The following is a 16133-nucleotide window of genomic DNA, read 5'->3' as shown; positions in this document are numbered from 1 at the left end:
ATGCCGGGGAGAAGTAAATGTAGCACTAAAACACGAATGTGGAAGATAAAATTCATTAAATCACGCCTGTCCACTGACAATATTGCGGCTGTTTAACCAGAGGTATTCATAATTTCGTACGAGCACAATTTAACCATCGGAATGATGTCAAATAGCAATTAAGATGTAATTGCCAAGGTATCAGGGGATATGTTTTTGTACTACGTGCCTTCCAAGAAAGGCTGTTACACAGTAAGTACATGGTTTATGTAATAATTGTTACTATTTTACTCATATATTCGCGACCATCTTTATCTGTATGGTACTAATTGATACTGACGATTCTCCCACTGACGTTCAGAACTGATCAGCTGAGTTTCATGGCGGAACTGAAAAAACCGCCACTATAGCACTTAAGAATCTAATTCTAATATGTCAGTGATGAAACGTATCATGTATCATCAAGGGATTACTGACTGATCCATTTAAAAACTCAACTGACTCTTCATACCCCATACTGATATTTCAAACGCGCCATTATGTTTTAATGAAAAGAATGCAAGTAGCATGTGCATATAGCATGTGGGCAGTCTTGTAATGGGAACTTCAAACAAGAAAGGAAATTCCTAATCAAGTTTTTCTTATTTCCGCTTACAATATTCCTTTTATCACATCAATACGTTAGTGATCTTCCAAATGAGAAATGTTGAACCTGTATGATATTATGTTGCACGAAGAATACTTTGATCAGTGTAAACTATAAACCAATTATATCAGTTCCACGAAAGCGTGGATCACACTAGCCCTAAGCTTCGGATTCAAAAGACAAACACCACAGTCATCAAATGTCAGCAAATCACTCCAAGTATTGCGAAATATTGTAAGATAATATTCGTGATATTTGCCTATCATAGCAACCTTTGCACAAACGGGCCTTCTGACCGGAACGTGATTGGACGATAGAGAAGACGAGCCTCAAGGCCCTTCCGCTATGTCAGATGGTACAAATTACGAATTGGGGCTACGAATCCGGAAGGAAGTGAATTTACTCTCTTGCCTTTTATCGGCTGTATAAACCCGTGGCAAACCATTGCTTGCATGGGGGAGGAATGGCTTTTCGCATTAGAAGGAGTGTCACATTTGCTGAATACTCGTGTTAATTTCCGGCCGCGAAACTTATCAGGCTTCAGTGTCCAGCGCTCCTACTTTTAAAGTAAAACGCAAATGGACACCGTGAAGAATACTATTCTACTTGACCCTTGCTCCGCGAAAGGGATATTTGAACACAGAACGTCTTCGGCCAAACCAATATTTACCAAAGATGAAATATTTGTCTCCAGAGTATTGACTTGGAAAAATGAACTCCTGAAGAAAATTGTTCCAAGATTATAAGAGACACTGCTTACGTTAGCGTTATGAAACGATGATTGTGCCCTTGGTCTCCTTCTCGACTGATTAATCTTTCTGACCACAGGATACGTGGCCTTTCAATGATTGTGGATTTGAAGACGTTTACACTGCTGCTTAGTCGAAATCTGGCTCTGGCCACAATGACATATCCAAACGTCATATATGGACGTGCCCACTAATCATATTAAGTGCGTTCGTGCAATCACAGCACACAGCAGTCCTCTGTTTTTCTCGTTAAGCGATACATTTCTCGAAGCACTGTTATACTTCTATCATATGTGGATGAGGCAAGTCCAATATCAAATCCAATCACAAGGGCCCCTTATGCCCACGTTTTCCTGATATTTGAAACTGAACACATCTTTGACTTTTGTCGTTGACATCCGTATTAAAGGAAGTTGAACTGTCAATGGGTGCAAAACGTATTTAAGACAACAATCATGTTTCATTAAATAATTAAGAAACATATACTTTATTCTTCTTCTTCTTATTATTATTATTATTATTATTACATGGGGTTTTGTCAGAGTGATAGTACAGTTAATGTCGTGACAGATTTTAGAGAGTAGTTGGTAATATAATGTCAACCGAACATAAAGAAGTGAATGAAGCAGCGGCTACGTTTCGTTATTTAACACAGTGTGACTGGAACCACAAGATATCGTAATTCTGCTTCAACGCTGACGAAGTGATTTCCCAGTATTCCCGTTGTTCATGTCCATTTTATCATTATTCAGTTTCAAGCCTGGAACAATGGTACGTAACATAGTTATTGAAGTAAGTACGGAAGTTACACAAGATATTCCATAGGATCCAGTGTGTTCGTGAGTTAATAATACCTGACATGATTTCTCTTTACATTAATGTTGAAAGACAACCAAAAAGAATATCAACGGTTTTCCTTTCATTAAAGACATATCATATTGCATGATCTGTTCATTTGACTGCTAATGAAGATCAAACAATCTGTCTCTTAAACATATTCTTTAAAAATATAATATTAAACCATACTGTGTCAAAAGTGCAGTTTAACTCTGCTGGTTATCAGCAATGGATCCGCAGCTATTGTTGCAAACAGATGACTTTTAAGTCGTGTTTGTAACCAAACATTTCGTTTCAATCTTACCGCGCGGATTTTCACAGGCGTAATATTGATATTTGGCCCATCAAATTCCGTTACTTGAGGGAAGAAAAACAATGAGTGTAATAATATTTTATTCGGCTTCTCTCCTCACCCCTTCCAGCCTTTTGCAGGAAAAATATGCGTAACTGTTTCCTGAGGCACACAGCAAGAACTAAAAACTCTCCCTCTGAAGTCCTACAAATGAGCACGGAGACAATATGGAAGCCGTCCTTAAGACAAGCGGGGGAATTGCAACAAGGGTAGAAAAAGGCTGTTTGTCAGATAGCTTTGTTTGGTGTGGTGTAAAAAGTGTATTTGCGAACGTTTGTGACGTATCAAGGGAGATAAAAAAAAACCATACATGCCGACTCCCAACAACACAAAGGTGTACGTTCACATAAACATGTGTACATTCACAGAAAGATGAATAGTATGGATGTTATGCATTATGGACATCATCACTGACGTGGGAAGATATATTGGAAGAATCCCCCGATAGCAAATACTTTCTTTCTTTGTAGTCAGACCTCTGGACGTTAGCTTTGCCTCTGTTTCAGGAGCATCTCCTTGAGGTATGCTTGAAGCCATACTCTTTACATCATTGCAGTTTTCTAGAAGTAATTACATCGACATCTAGACGTCCCTTTCTTCGGGTTGATCCTGTACTTGCAGAGTTCAAGATACTGTTCATAGAGGTGACAAAAACTCTTTGCAGTCTATCTGAACACTTTCAGTTCAGTTTCATATTTGATTTTCGGACACATTTGAGATGAATTTTCACAGATGCCAACTGCTGATATTCAAACCTTGCTGTGTATCGACAACGATTACGTTAATGATTTAAAGTCACGATTCATTGCATCGTATTTTAGACTGGAAGTTAAATGCAGATTACATGTTGAAATATAATACCCCTGTGTTGTTTGTGACAGAGAGGTTACTTTAATCACTAGGTGTGTCCTGAAATATTATGTTTGGCAGTTGGGCAATGTTTGTCGTTAACTTGATTATCGGAATGCAATAAATGAAGAGGTAAATTCGAAAATGTTCGAAGGTTTGTATGCATCATATAATCAAACAGTGTGTCAAGGGAATCGTGCCGAACCGATTCTTTCTGAATGCATTTGAAATAAATACGTCAATGACGTACATATTTCAGCTAACTCAAATGTATATTATCATTATTATTATCATTACGTCAGATAAAACCGATATGGAGCATGTTTGGATCAAGGAAAAAAAGTATACGAGGGTGATTTGATGCGTTAGCCACACAATGCTAATTAAAAAGATGATTTTAGTGTTGGACATTCATCTTTTTTCACAATGAAATGTACTGCCTGGAATTGCCAGCTCTGTACACCACTTTCCGGCTATCTAACCTCTGAATAGTGTTTGTCAGGAGAGTGGCGGAAACTGAACATATGTTCCAGTTTTGATAGGCATTGGACAAAATCATTGGAGACGTTTAGCATGACATTTCACGCTAATTGGTAGATGTCATCATGTGACCGTAAGAAAAACGAACCTCTTGAGTACCGAGATCAGTGATGTGCTCTGGACAAATCTAAGAAACATAATATTTTGTGAAGCAATTCAGTGTTCTGTTGTTTACTTTGGCTGACATTTCATTCTTAAAAGTAATGCATAACTTGCGCTTATCAAAACTCTAGTCGGGGTAAACAGATCGTGCATACGACTATCTTAGTGCTAAGATAGCTTCGAAAATCTATGCCGTGCATCCTACGTAAAGTGGACAGTTGGTGATATCTTCTAAATTATTGTTCAAAGTGGCGATAAAATCAACTGACACATGTTTCTAAGTTCCAATATTTCCTTGCACGAATATCAGTATCTGTACTTAAAATGCTTTTGCAGTTGTGTATAATGCCAGGTGTGTTTGCATTGCCGACATTCAACACTGTATACGTATTAACAGTATGTCACGTTTGTGACGGGGAAGTCAGTCTGTTGTAGGAGGATAGTTTCCCATTTCAGTGAAAAACCTCAAAGTATAATAGGGCCGAACCAAATTGATATTTCAGTCCTTTACGTACAGAGGCGCCGAGTTAGCCCTGCGGTTGATGAGTTTCCCAATGGCGTGGAAAGATAGGATTGAAAGTAACTGTACAATATATGAAGCATATTTAAAGTGTCCCATCTGGGACGTTGCGGGAAGAGGCGGCATAAAACTACACTTACTTACTCATTTGAACTGTTACTGAAACTGATGCAGATGCTGTTTTTCTTGTGGACAAACCTTTACGATCTTGTTCGTTCCCCTCCGACATTTTGCTGACTAGCCTTGAGAATCGTAAATGCTTTCCAAAACGGCGTCACACACCTCTCCCCATTTTACGAAATCACAAATCCCATCAGGAGTATTACTGGCTGTTACTGAAACCGGACCTGCGTGCAAGACCTGACACGGGAACACTCAGCGTGATTGCACTAGAGTGACCATACCTAATAATTGCAGGAGGCTGCAGTCAAACACCGAAGCCAGCTTTCGTCTTGATTACACTACTTAAGGATACCGTGAACACGCAACCACTCCTCTTCTGTTCTGTTTACTCACAATCCATTCAATATTTAATTGATAGGTTACAATTTTAACAAACTATTATCCTACTGAAGAATGTCCATGTTTATTTGGTTCACGTGACCTAGAACAAATTACCATGTTTGCACTGTGCACAATGGAACGCCCCACAAGCGGGGTATAAATCTTTATGAGGGAGTATGAATCGTTTATGTGCCGTCCCATGGAAAGCGCATGGTAGTCACTGAAATGAGAACCAGTGGTTCTAGTTGGTACCATGTTTGTAAATATATGATTGAATTTCGTTTTAATGTTATGTTCACATAATGATATATTTAAACATTCAGTAAAATAAACTGCTTGTCGTATTATGACTCGGGATATGGGAGTCACTCATTAGGTTTTATCCAACCTACGAGCAGGTGGATGAAACTTACGAGGGACGCACAGAACCCTGTATGCCCTCATCACAATGCCACAACCTATATGCCCTCTCGAAAATGCACACACTCCTCAAGAAAAAATAGGAAAAGGAAAAATAAGAAGCGCACAGCGCAGACACTTTTATTAGTTTATTTTGATATATGTTGACAGCAATCGTCATTATGTCAAATCCTATGTTTGTTTCCCGTTAATCATGTTACAGTTGGTGCGTGTTGCGCGCAAAAGCATCCGAAAATGTGTTTGCAAACGTTTGTCATGAAAAAATAAAGAAGATGCCTGAAAAGTGGAGGCAGGAAAAGGTTTCCACGTAACGCACGTGCAATGTGTTGGAAACATGAGTACAGACATCGACTACGAAATTAATCATGTTATTACGAAACTGACGAAGTGAACTAAGATAAAATAGGCCAAGATTGAAATCTCGCCAATGGACGATTGGAAATAGCGGAGTCCCAGTCTGGTGTTACAAAACACTTCAACGTCCACCATATCTCCATTCTGGCATCGATATAGCTGACCCATGATTGTCCCAATAGAGGAACACCAAGAGTGATCACTCCGATTCGTCTGTGGTTTTCATCTACGTCACCGATTTGATTCAGCAGGACACTGCAGGACAGATGTCTGGTGGGCGAAGGATTTCCGACAGGGAAGCTGGGAATCTGGAGAGGCGTTAGGTTCAGCGATGATTCGCGTTTCCTACTGCAACGGCACGATGGGAGACAACGTGGCTATCCACGTCGATACGAACGTTTTGTGCCGGACTGCGGTACACAGGTGGACATGTTTGGAGGGGTGGGCCTTATGGTGTGGGGAGCTATGTCCTACACCGGTACATCAGAGCTAGTGGTTCTTGGCAAATCGCTTTATCGACTAAGTCCTGCGACCTCACCTCCTCTCATTGTTTAAACGTCAGAAGTGGTTCAACACTACAACACTTGACCCCATGCAGAACGTGTAAAACGTGCCTATCTCTCTAATGCAAGCGTGAGTGTCCTTTCTTGACATCCTTTCGAGTATCTATGAGACGAACTTTATCGACACGTCCATAAATGTCACCGTCGTCCTCAAAACTTACCAACGCGTCGCAAGGGGAATAGCGAGGAATCCCTTTCAAAGCGGCGTCGAACAGTGACGAGTACAAGTGGTGGTATCTCAAGGAACTCATCTGAACCCCCTGTATGTCTACGCATGTGCAGTGAGTGAACTGAATTAATGCTGACATAAGTTTACATAAGTCCGTCCGTGTGTCGAATTTCTTTCTTCTGTAGTCAAACATAATTGGCATATGTACGCTAAAATACGTTTAATACATTTCGCTATTTTGTTGCCTGGGCATCATGATATTTGTGAGATACATCACAGGTGCATGTCTGCCTCTGCGTTTCCTTGTGTACGTGTGTTTGCGTGTATGTGCTTGTGTGTGCTTATCTATGGGTTCTCTTACTCTGCGTCCTGATCCTGTACTACTTGCAGTAGAAGCTGGAACTACATAAATACGTTAAACTGCGTCGTATTGATCACACGAAAGCCGTGGTGCCACGTTTTTTTTTATCATTTTAAGATCGCTTATACACTTTCACGTTTTATTACTTTTCTGAAAGGATGTCATTTCGTGCAAAGAAACAACATCATAACACAGTCTCTGACAAAATTCAGTCGTATAAAGTGATGTCCTTGCGCAGAATTTGGGGATACCTGGAAAGAATACGGCGATAAGACAAAAGTATATTTGTGAAGTTTGAAATTAATTGCTTGAGTTCGATAAACTCAGTGTGATCGGATCGACGGTATTAAATGAAACCTGATGACGTAGATCATCTTTAAATGTAATTACCATGTTGAAGCACTTACTTATGGCGTCTAATTTCACATTTGATAACAAAAGAAATCATACCAACTGTTTTGAGCAAGAAACCTCACTAGCGCCGACAAAACCGTATAAAGCAAACATGCCGTTAAATTGGCTGGATTTCGTCATATTCGTTTTAATGAACATTAGTCAGAGATCGCGAAGGGGTCTATACAACATTTCGTATTGAAACGATAATTGTACTAGGTCTCCAATACGCGAGGTTTCAAATTAAATTAATGAAAAAGTGACATGTGAGTCCATCAAAAGCTTTTATGCCAGAATCATTCTAGTAGTGATTTTTGAACGTAAGTACTGAGAACCTTATGGTTAATTGATGATTACATAGAATAACGAGTTACCGTAGGGACTGTGTATGACACCACGGACAACAAATAAAGGTCATTATGAGTCATTTCGCCCATTTCTATTTGCAATATATATTGCGATTCCTGTTTGATTCTTTTTCTTGACGGGTTCCATGGGTGGCCGTGCCCTTTCGGGTTAGCTGACTAGGCTGAGGGGCCGGCTTGACTTTGTGGCTCTCTGTCGAGGGTAAATGGTCTGTGGTCCATGAGAGGGATGCGTACAGAGCAACACTATATGCCTTAGTTGGTGCGTCATAACTCTGTCAAAAGGGTCTTGATGAAGCGTTTTTAACATTTATATGGGAAGTTACTTTCTCACTTTTAGGACATGTATTTTCTGAACTCTATATAGTGACGGTGGGTAGCCAAACAGTTGAAGCATTCGCTGGTCACGCCGAAGATAAGGGTTCGATTCCCCACGTGGACCCAATATGTGAAGTCCATTTCTGTTTTCACCCACCGTAATATTGCAGGAATATTGCCAAATCGGCCTACAAACTCACTCACTCACTCATTCTGAACTCCATACTTTGACCCTACTGGGAGTAGACCTGTATTGAAATACTGGAAGGCAGCTATCAGATAATTCCCTGTCAGTATTACAGGGTTTTCTTTCAATCTCGTTTATGTATGACAATAAGACGTTATCATGTCATACCAGCATGTTGGTGAAGACTAAACATACTTTAAACGTACCACGTTTTTGTATTTCATACTGTGAGACAGTCAAAGCTAGTTACCAATGCTTGTCTTGAGAAGCAAATACAATGGCTGATGCATCTCATCGTATGCCATTTGCTCAGATCAAAGTTCATTATGTTATAGATTGTAAATTTCTACCGAACGCAGATGGTCTATTGTTGATAATAACAACATACATTTTAGATAAACAATTTAAATCTTTATGTTGTAAGTGGACGTACTTTTTTCAGCACTGGACATGCTCAAAGCAGTGACACGTGCCAATTGGCGCTTTGGTCGTAAGAGAGGTATATATCATTAGTAGAATCACAATATTATGCACTCAGAATGTGAATCATCCTGAACAAGTGTTTAGTGCGTGGGTGACTGAGTATGGTTTCAAGCCGCTTTTATCCATATGCCAGCAATATCACCATTTTACGCATGTGGGGAATCGAACCCGGGTTTTCGGCGTGACGAGCCAACGTTTTTACCACTAGGCTTTAACCGCTACACAAGACCACCAACCACTCATTAAATAACTCACTCATTTTCGAACTGAAAATGACACATATGAAATATGTCCGTTGTTCGACCTTACGAGATGCATGGGTTAGCGAAGATCAATTCTAACCCGTGCCCACATGTCAAGATGAACGCTGAACACACGATTATAGGACATAGTCAGAATCGTACAGCCGACTCTACTTTCTGACTTCGGATTTCTTATGAAGAAAGGAAGGATTTTCTCGGTTTGATGAAGAAGAATAGATCAGCTATATTCCGATGTACATAGGTTTCCTTGTGCTTGGCATGCAATCCATATGACGCTTGTTACGTTTATTAACATTAGATATACAATTGTAACGGACTCATATCATCTAACGTGTTGAGACAGAGCTATGGCGTTGCTATTATATAATAATTTTGGCCTCGACCCCGAGGCCTATTTCTCAATAGACACTTTTAAATATGACAAATGTAAAATTAATCGACAATGGACGACTTTGAATATGTCGAAGAAAAATTGAATTTCGGCCCACTTCAATTTCTGTGACGTATATATTTTTTAAAGTACTTCCCACGTGTCTTGGAGTGTCTGAGCAAGATTGTATGAAGACATGATATTTACGAACATGGATCAGGACTGTTATCTAATTCAGGACGTGTCTTCTTGCCATACATGTCAAGACTGGAACCAATTTAAAGCAAATAGATTTAAGACAAATATCAGTGACACCTTTAATCGGATCAAACCACATTACTGTTGTATTGTTTATCATTAAGTCGGTTACGCGACAGAATATCAAGAGCAGCGCTACGATCGATTTGCATTAGTTTTGTACATAGGAATTGGTTACCGAAAGGCTACAATCCCACTAGTTCTGGCATCTCATAAAAAATGCATAAAGCACTACGGTGTAGGAACTATGCATCGATGCTACGTGGCAGGCATTCCTGTGAGACGCCGCGACTGTGATACATAAAACGGCAATATATAATAAAATATTAAATTTCATTTAAAATGAATTTCGAAAAGTGCGGTATTCATTATAGTTGATTGCACGTGGTGTTCGCGACCTTCTGACCAAGCTGTTGGTTCTGGGATGGTCACTTATTAATCTCTGATGACCGCAACAATTATTCATACAGTAATAGTCTAGGGCACTTGCATTTCTATCATGTGCATCTATGAAGGAGATTGGATTGGCGTTATCATCAACTGTTGCACTATACCAAGGGACAACCCTATCCTAGTATAATTAAATTGTCAGTGTAAGGTATAACTCCCGCTCTCTTACGCTTGGGAGTGGAGTAGTGATCATTTCAATACTTAATCAAAACGGTACACACATTGAGTGATGAGAATCGGTACTTGGGGGTAATATGCAACTGACGCGACTTTGGAGAATCAATGTTATCGGGATGCAAGTTCAGTTTGATACTGTCCCGATTGCAGTTATCAATTTCGGATTAACGAAAGTCCAGTTTGATACTGTCAAGATTGCAGTTAACGATTTCGGTTTAACGAAAGTCCAGTTTGATATATACTAGTATGACGAATATACTTACACCTCGTTGACAACTGATTAGGACTGCTTTTTGAATGATGTATTGCGGTTCTCAACTTTATGTGAAGGTGGTCGTTCTGAGTCTGGGATAACGAGTTCAAATACACATACTTTCATGATATGCATACTGAATACAGAACTTCCTGATTTCTTCCGAAAGATTACTTTGCAAGGCGTTCCATTTTGCCACATTTTTATGTGATGATGCACTGTATTTTTTCAGCAGACAGCGTAGACTAAAGTATGTTTTTTGTTGAAATTCTATTCCATATATTTTACAGACAGTTTTTGTACATGGATTTCACTTAATTCAGAACATGTCCATCAGGGTGTATCACTATAATGGTTTACGATATCCCTCCAGTATGCCCATAACTGTAAATTCATGTAACTTCTACCCGAGAGCATATATACATATGCATTAACGTTGTCTGTGACGATTTCTCATACAGGCAGAACACAAATCGTTCTTTTGCGTGTGTCTTGTGATAGACAATCGTCGGTGCAATCATAGTCTGATTTAATTAGATGTGGGGTAATTGAGTTTTGTAATGTGATCCCCGACTTTTATGCTGATGACTTCCTTCAACATGTGTTTTTAGATTTATCGCCGTATAGTCATGGATAAAAGTTTGATTTATATGGAACCAATGGCAGAGGTCTTTTGCAGAAGTTATCCGACCGCAAGGAAAGGTAGAAATCCCTTTTTATTTTAATACCCCAGACGCTCTACTGATGTACTTAAAAGTCGATCAATTCAATATTCAGTCTATTTGTCAAGTAATCGGAAGCGTCATGTCCATTCTGTATTGTAATACAAGATGCCATTATCCGTTATCTGGATACATGTGTCTATTGTTAATGTATGAGGTTTCTGTTTTTAGTAACGGTGAATAGGACTAAATTGATGTGGCGGAAAAGACTGCATTCGTGATCATGTTCGCAATTCCATATTTGCACATGTGCACTTCAATGATTTTGAAAGCTAATTTGTCAGTTGAAATGATAAAAATATTAAAAACATAAGGAAATAACGTCATCCATCTGTGATGTCAGTGATATTATATATTTGTCTTGTAGCTTGTTTCAGAATTGGCACGCCGTACGGCTTCATTTCACGTCAGTAGTGAACATATAAAACCACACGAGAAAGATTTGTAGCATTCAATCACTAGTCGTCTTGTGAGTATCGCTTCTGTCAAAAGTTCTTCCTTCAACAAGGCCTTACCATATGACATTATTGCACGCAAACGTTATCTTGTTAGAGTTGCCATACGCCATGCAATTTTATAAGCGTAATGGGCAAACTTTCTGTTAAAGGGTAACTTCGGGCCAAATGCAGACCTGGAATTGCTGTATTAAGTGACAAAAGTTGATTGCCACGTATTATAGTTTGATGAGAAATGGAACTGAATTCAGCGCTGGATCAAAGACATATAACTGTAATACCCTTGATGTAAGATGTAACTTGATGATATTATAATTTAGCAAAGAACGCTTTACTTGACGTTACGTGTGTCCATAATAAAAAGGGGAAGCAAATCAGTAAAATCGAGATTTAAAAATCAGTAATTCAGTCAAAAAGGAGCCTCTTTGCTCGAACCCTTACATTTGGAGGTCACAACCCCGTCACTGAAGTCTGCGCAATGGAGATAGTGAATATAAATTGACATAACGACATGAAAATTACATCAAATAGTAAGATTTCATCGAAATCAACAGTATAGTCCCTTCCCTAGTTTGTAGATAAGGAAGTGGTATGAAATTTGCATTTCTCTGACGATTCAATCATAGTTAACTTGTAACTAAACCATCAGTGCCGACATTACTGTAACCACCCTCAGCTCAGTTTGTCATATTGTCTGCAATATTGTATAAACTGTATTATTAAGCCGAAATGCATTTATGAATTTCATGTTTAACTACACGTACTTTACTGTTTCTGGTTTCTAAAGTATTCTTCTTGTAGAGTGAGTGAGTGAGTGAGGTTAGTTTGCACTCAGCAATATTCCACCCATATGGCGACGGTCTGTAAATAATCGAGTCTGGACCAGACAATTAAGTGACCAGCAACATGAGCATCCATCTGCGCAATTTGGAACTGATGACATGTGTCAACCAAGTCAAAGAGCCTGACCACCTGATCCCGTTAGTCGCCCCTTACGACAAGCATAGTCGCCTTTTAGGGCAAGCATGGGTTGCTGAAGGCCTATTCTACCACCGGACCTTCACGGGTCTCTTCGTGTAGATCCTTTGATAGTATTAGTATAGATTGTTAGTTTTAAAAACAAGCATTGTGTGTCACAGATATTTTAGAAATAGAAATTATTTCACTGTGGTAGTTGTGTCCCTTGATATACCATGACTCACTCGATGTTTGTTCGAGACGTTTGAGTGATCTCGGCTTTTTCCATATTGGAGATGGCGTGTGTTAATTCCTTCTTTTCACGCAAAGACACGACCGATATAATACGACTTAAAAGGGCAGTATTAACATTCACACCAAGACCTTGGGTCAAAGCAAATAGAAAACTTATGCAAGTACAGCTTGTTGATTCAACGTCACGTAAAACCGATGAAACCTTTGAAATAACGTTATATTGAATTAACAGGATTCGCAGCTAAGAAACGCCGTTGCCAGGTTGTTGTGTTTGGATCATATTACTGTGTTGAAAACAATTTTAGTGTCATGAATAGTAATGACAAAATAGTTAAAATTCCTTATGTTAACTTTCTACAATTTCCTGACATTAACTTTCTACAGTTTTGTTCGTGTCTTCGTGTCAATGAATTTACTTTAAATTCATCGTTGGTTTTCAGTATACTATTTCTTCGTGGACAATTGGCGCTAGTTTCCGACAATTTATTCCACACAACAATGGAAACAATTCTAATTTAGATGAAACCAATAAAAAGTAAGAGTTATGTTCCTTTCCACTGTTTTCACTCTTTTACCTCATTTAACGTGGTCGTAGTGAAAAGATTGCGAACCGTTTGACAAAATCATATTCTATTCATCCCTGTGACACTGACTCAGCTCCAACTTTTTCAGCCTTGGAGAACACGACTCACTCCAATGAATATTCTCTAAAAGACTTAATCACATTTTATGTTACACCGCCGTCCCGGAGGCATTCATCTGGCTGTTCATCTACATTCACAAAATATGCGAGTTCTCATTTTCCCTTACGTGTAACAGTATTTTGTGCAAAGAATTCCATTAAACATTCATACACATATATACATAAGTGCAACTTGCATGAACACGATATCTGCTACCAGAGTCCCATAAACAACATTAAGAGGACTTAAGAGAGGTTCTTCTGTCAATGTCACTTCACCGCAACCGTCAATATGTGTCAGTATTACCCTTCTGTGAACTCTGTGTCTACTTTGTCTGATCAGATATGGAATATAAATGCGATCATTTGTTACATATGACAGGAGGTATAATTACGGAAAATGTTTGGTTAAATTATATCAACGAATGTATTTGCTCACACGCTTATGCACAATCTCGATCGTGTATGATACCGTGACTTAAATGGAGATCGCATCACCTTCTGTATTCAGATCGCACTCGTGAGACGTACTGACCATTTTCTGGCTCCATAAACTTCATTATCAAAACTACATCGAACGACACTTCAATTAGTTGGATGTATTCACATGTCTGCGAACATTACAATGTAAGATTGCATTATGCACAGCCACTCATATGTTCTTTCCGTGGAACCCTACCAGCTTTATTACAATGGGTTACGCTACCTTTTAACATGGAAAATGCTTGTTACTCTTTATGGGAGTAAGGTAGAGACGTCAGTTAATCAAGCCAATTAGAATGCGATGCGGTAATATTACAGGAAAACCGAGATGCATTTAAGCTCGGCATTTGTTGAATATTGAACTGTATTATCCGGTCTATGTATGCAGTACGAAACACGTCACTGTATGTAACTGAATGTTATATGGGATGTGAAAACAAGGAGATTGCTGAATTCGCCACATGCCTAACGTCGCTTTTAGGATCATTGCAGTTATGAATTAAAAGTTTTAAGTATACGGACGTGAGTGTTTGTGGCTGCTTATACTATTCAAGACTAGAGCCGTTTTATTGGTCTTCCATTATAATATATGATGCCACAGATGGATACAAGACATAGACACAAGACAGTAAAATCCTTCCGACCAGATCTCGTTTCATCCCTTAAGCCAAGGAACCAACAAGTACCATGTTTGGGGTATGACGCAACCGGGGATCGATCCAGGGACCTCAGGCTGTAGGACAGTCCACTAAACCACGGAGTCCACTAAATTATTTCAATCAAATATTAAATTCCCATATTAAACGGAGCATTGATCTTCATGAGTTCGGATACCACAACAACAACAAAAGTGGATCAAACGCGTTCTTTCTTCTTCATCTCGCGAAGAATCTTTTAAGGTATCAGATTAGTTCAAAATCAAATGCATACAATACGCTTGAACATAATCAGTGAACGTGGAAATGGATACATCTTTCTGTGTGACATGGTAACATTACTATATGCTTTCACAAAGAATAATTCTAAGGGCGCGTGTATTTAATTTTCTGGAATTCCCGCTTAATGATCTCAGTCATCATATTCAGACATCGAAGAAAGTTCATTGCATATTTAACATGTACATTTAATTCGGATTCCACTGTAAAGTTCAATCTATCTTTTCAAAGGTTTCTGACGAGCATGATGGGAGTTCACAAAAAGGTGTAAATGGCAAAGTGAAATCACAAGAGAATGCACCTACCTGTCTACGCAATAGTCCCTAACTAGAGAGGTATGACAGTGGTTGTTCTGCACGTAGGTATGTCCTCAATTGGCTTGCCGTCTCGGATACCCTGGCGATGGTACAAAGTGACTCCCCTGTTGGATTTACGCGAATTAGCGGCACGACGCAGTTCTTGATGGCTTATATAGCAACTTAGCATCCGTCAATAGCAATATTCTGTACGTGCTGAAATCGATTATTGATTGATGGGTGGCAACTGTCAATCAGCAAGATGTGAGCGAGGGGGAAGGGTTTGTGGTTTGTGAGGGGGCGGGAGAGGAGGGAGGGGGAAGAGGCTCGAGCCTAAGGCACTGCGAGCTAGCACACCTCCTCTGGAGGAGCGAGAGTGGCATAGTTGCTATGGAAACGATGCAACAAAATGAGCGTTCTTCGTATCATTACGGGAAGTGAGGGCTTGGCGAAGAGAGAGCTGGTCTAAACACTGTTAGCGATCAGCGGACTGCTCGATGAGAAAATCGGAGACAGTACATGTCTTGTTAAAACATGTCATTGTCAAATGGTGGTGGTCATATACAGCGGGTTAAGACAAGCTGTCAAAGGTTATGACATGGCAGATAGACGTTACAGAAACCCTGAACTTTTAGTGTTTCTGAGTTTTTGTGCTTTTTTTTTTGCTAATATTAGTAAATGTCAATACCTCTGTAGCTTTGTTCCTTCTGTGTATTAATGCCAAGGCTGACAGGTGTGATTTGAAACATGCACTTGTACCTGACTTAAGTTGTGACTTGTATTATTTTCGTAAACTGTTTTAAATGAGTGAGTCTTATTTGAACTGGACATATCACACTGACATGTCAGATTAGCAAGAACATTATGAAATGTATAGTTTTCTTTC

The 16133-nt window shown here is 39.3% G+C and overlaps 1 protein-coding gene across 1 annotated transcript in view; it reads right to left on the bottom strand.

Moving 5' to 3' along the window:
- The window catches only part of LOC137261355 (buccalin-like), a 38893-nt gene extending 23498 nt beyond the window's left edge, over positions 1 to 15395 (bottom strand). The window contains exon 1 of the mRNA XM_067799097.1: positions 15257 to 15395. The gene's annotated coding sequence lies outside the window, so the exon portion shown is untranslated. The remainder of the gene's footprint in view (positions 1 to 15256) is intronic.
- Positions 15396 to 16133: the final 738 nt, after the last annotated feature.

Source organism: Haliotis asinina, chromosome 14 (genome assembly GCF_037392515.1).
Source record: "Haliotis asinina isolate JCU_RB_2024 chromosome 14, JCU_Hal_asi_v2, whole genome shotgun sequence".
NCBI lineage: Eukaryota > Metazoa > Mollusca > Gastropoda > Lepetellida > Haliotidae > Haliotis > Haliotis asinina.
The sequence above is the reverse complement of the archived record's forward strand: the minus strand, read 5'-3'. Positions and strand labels throughout refer to the sequence as shown.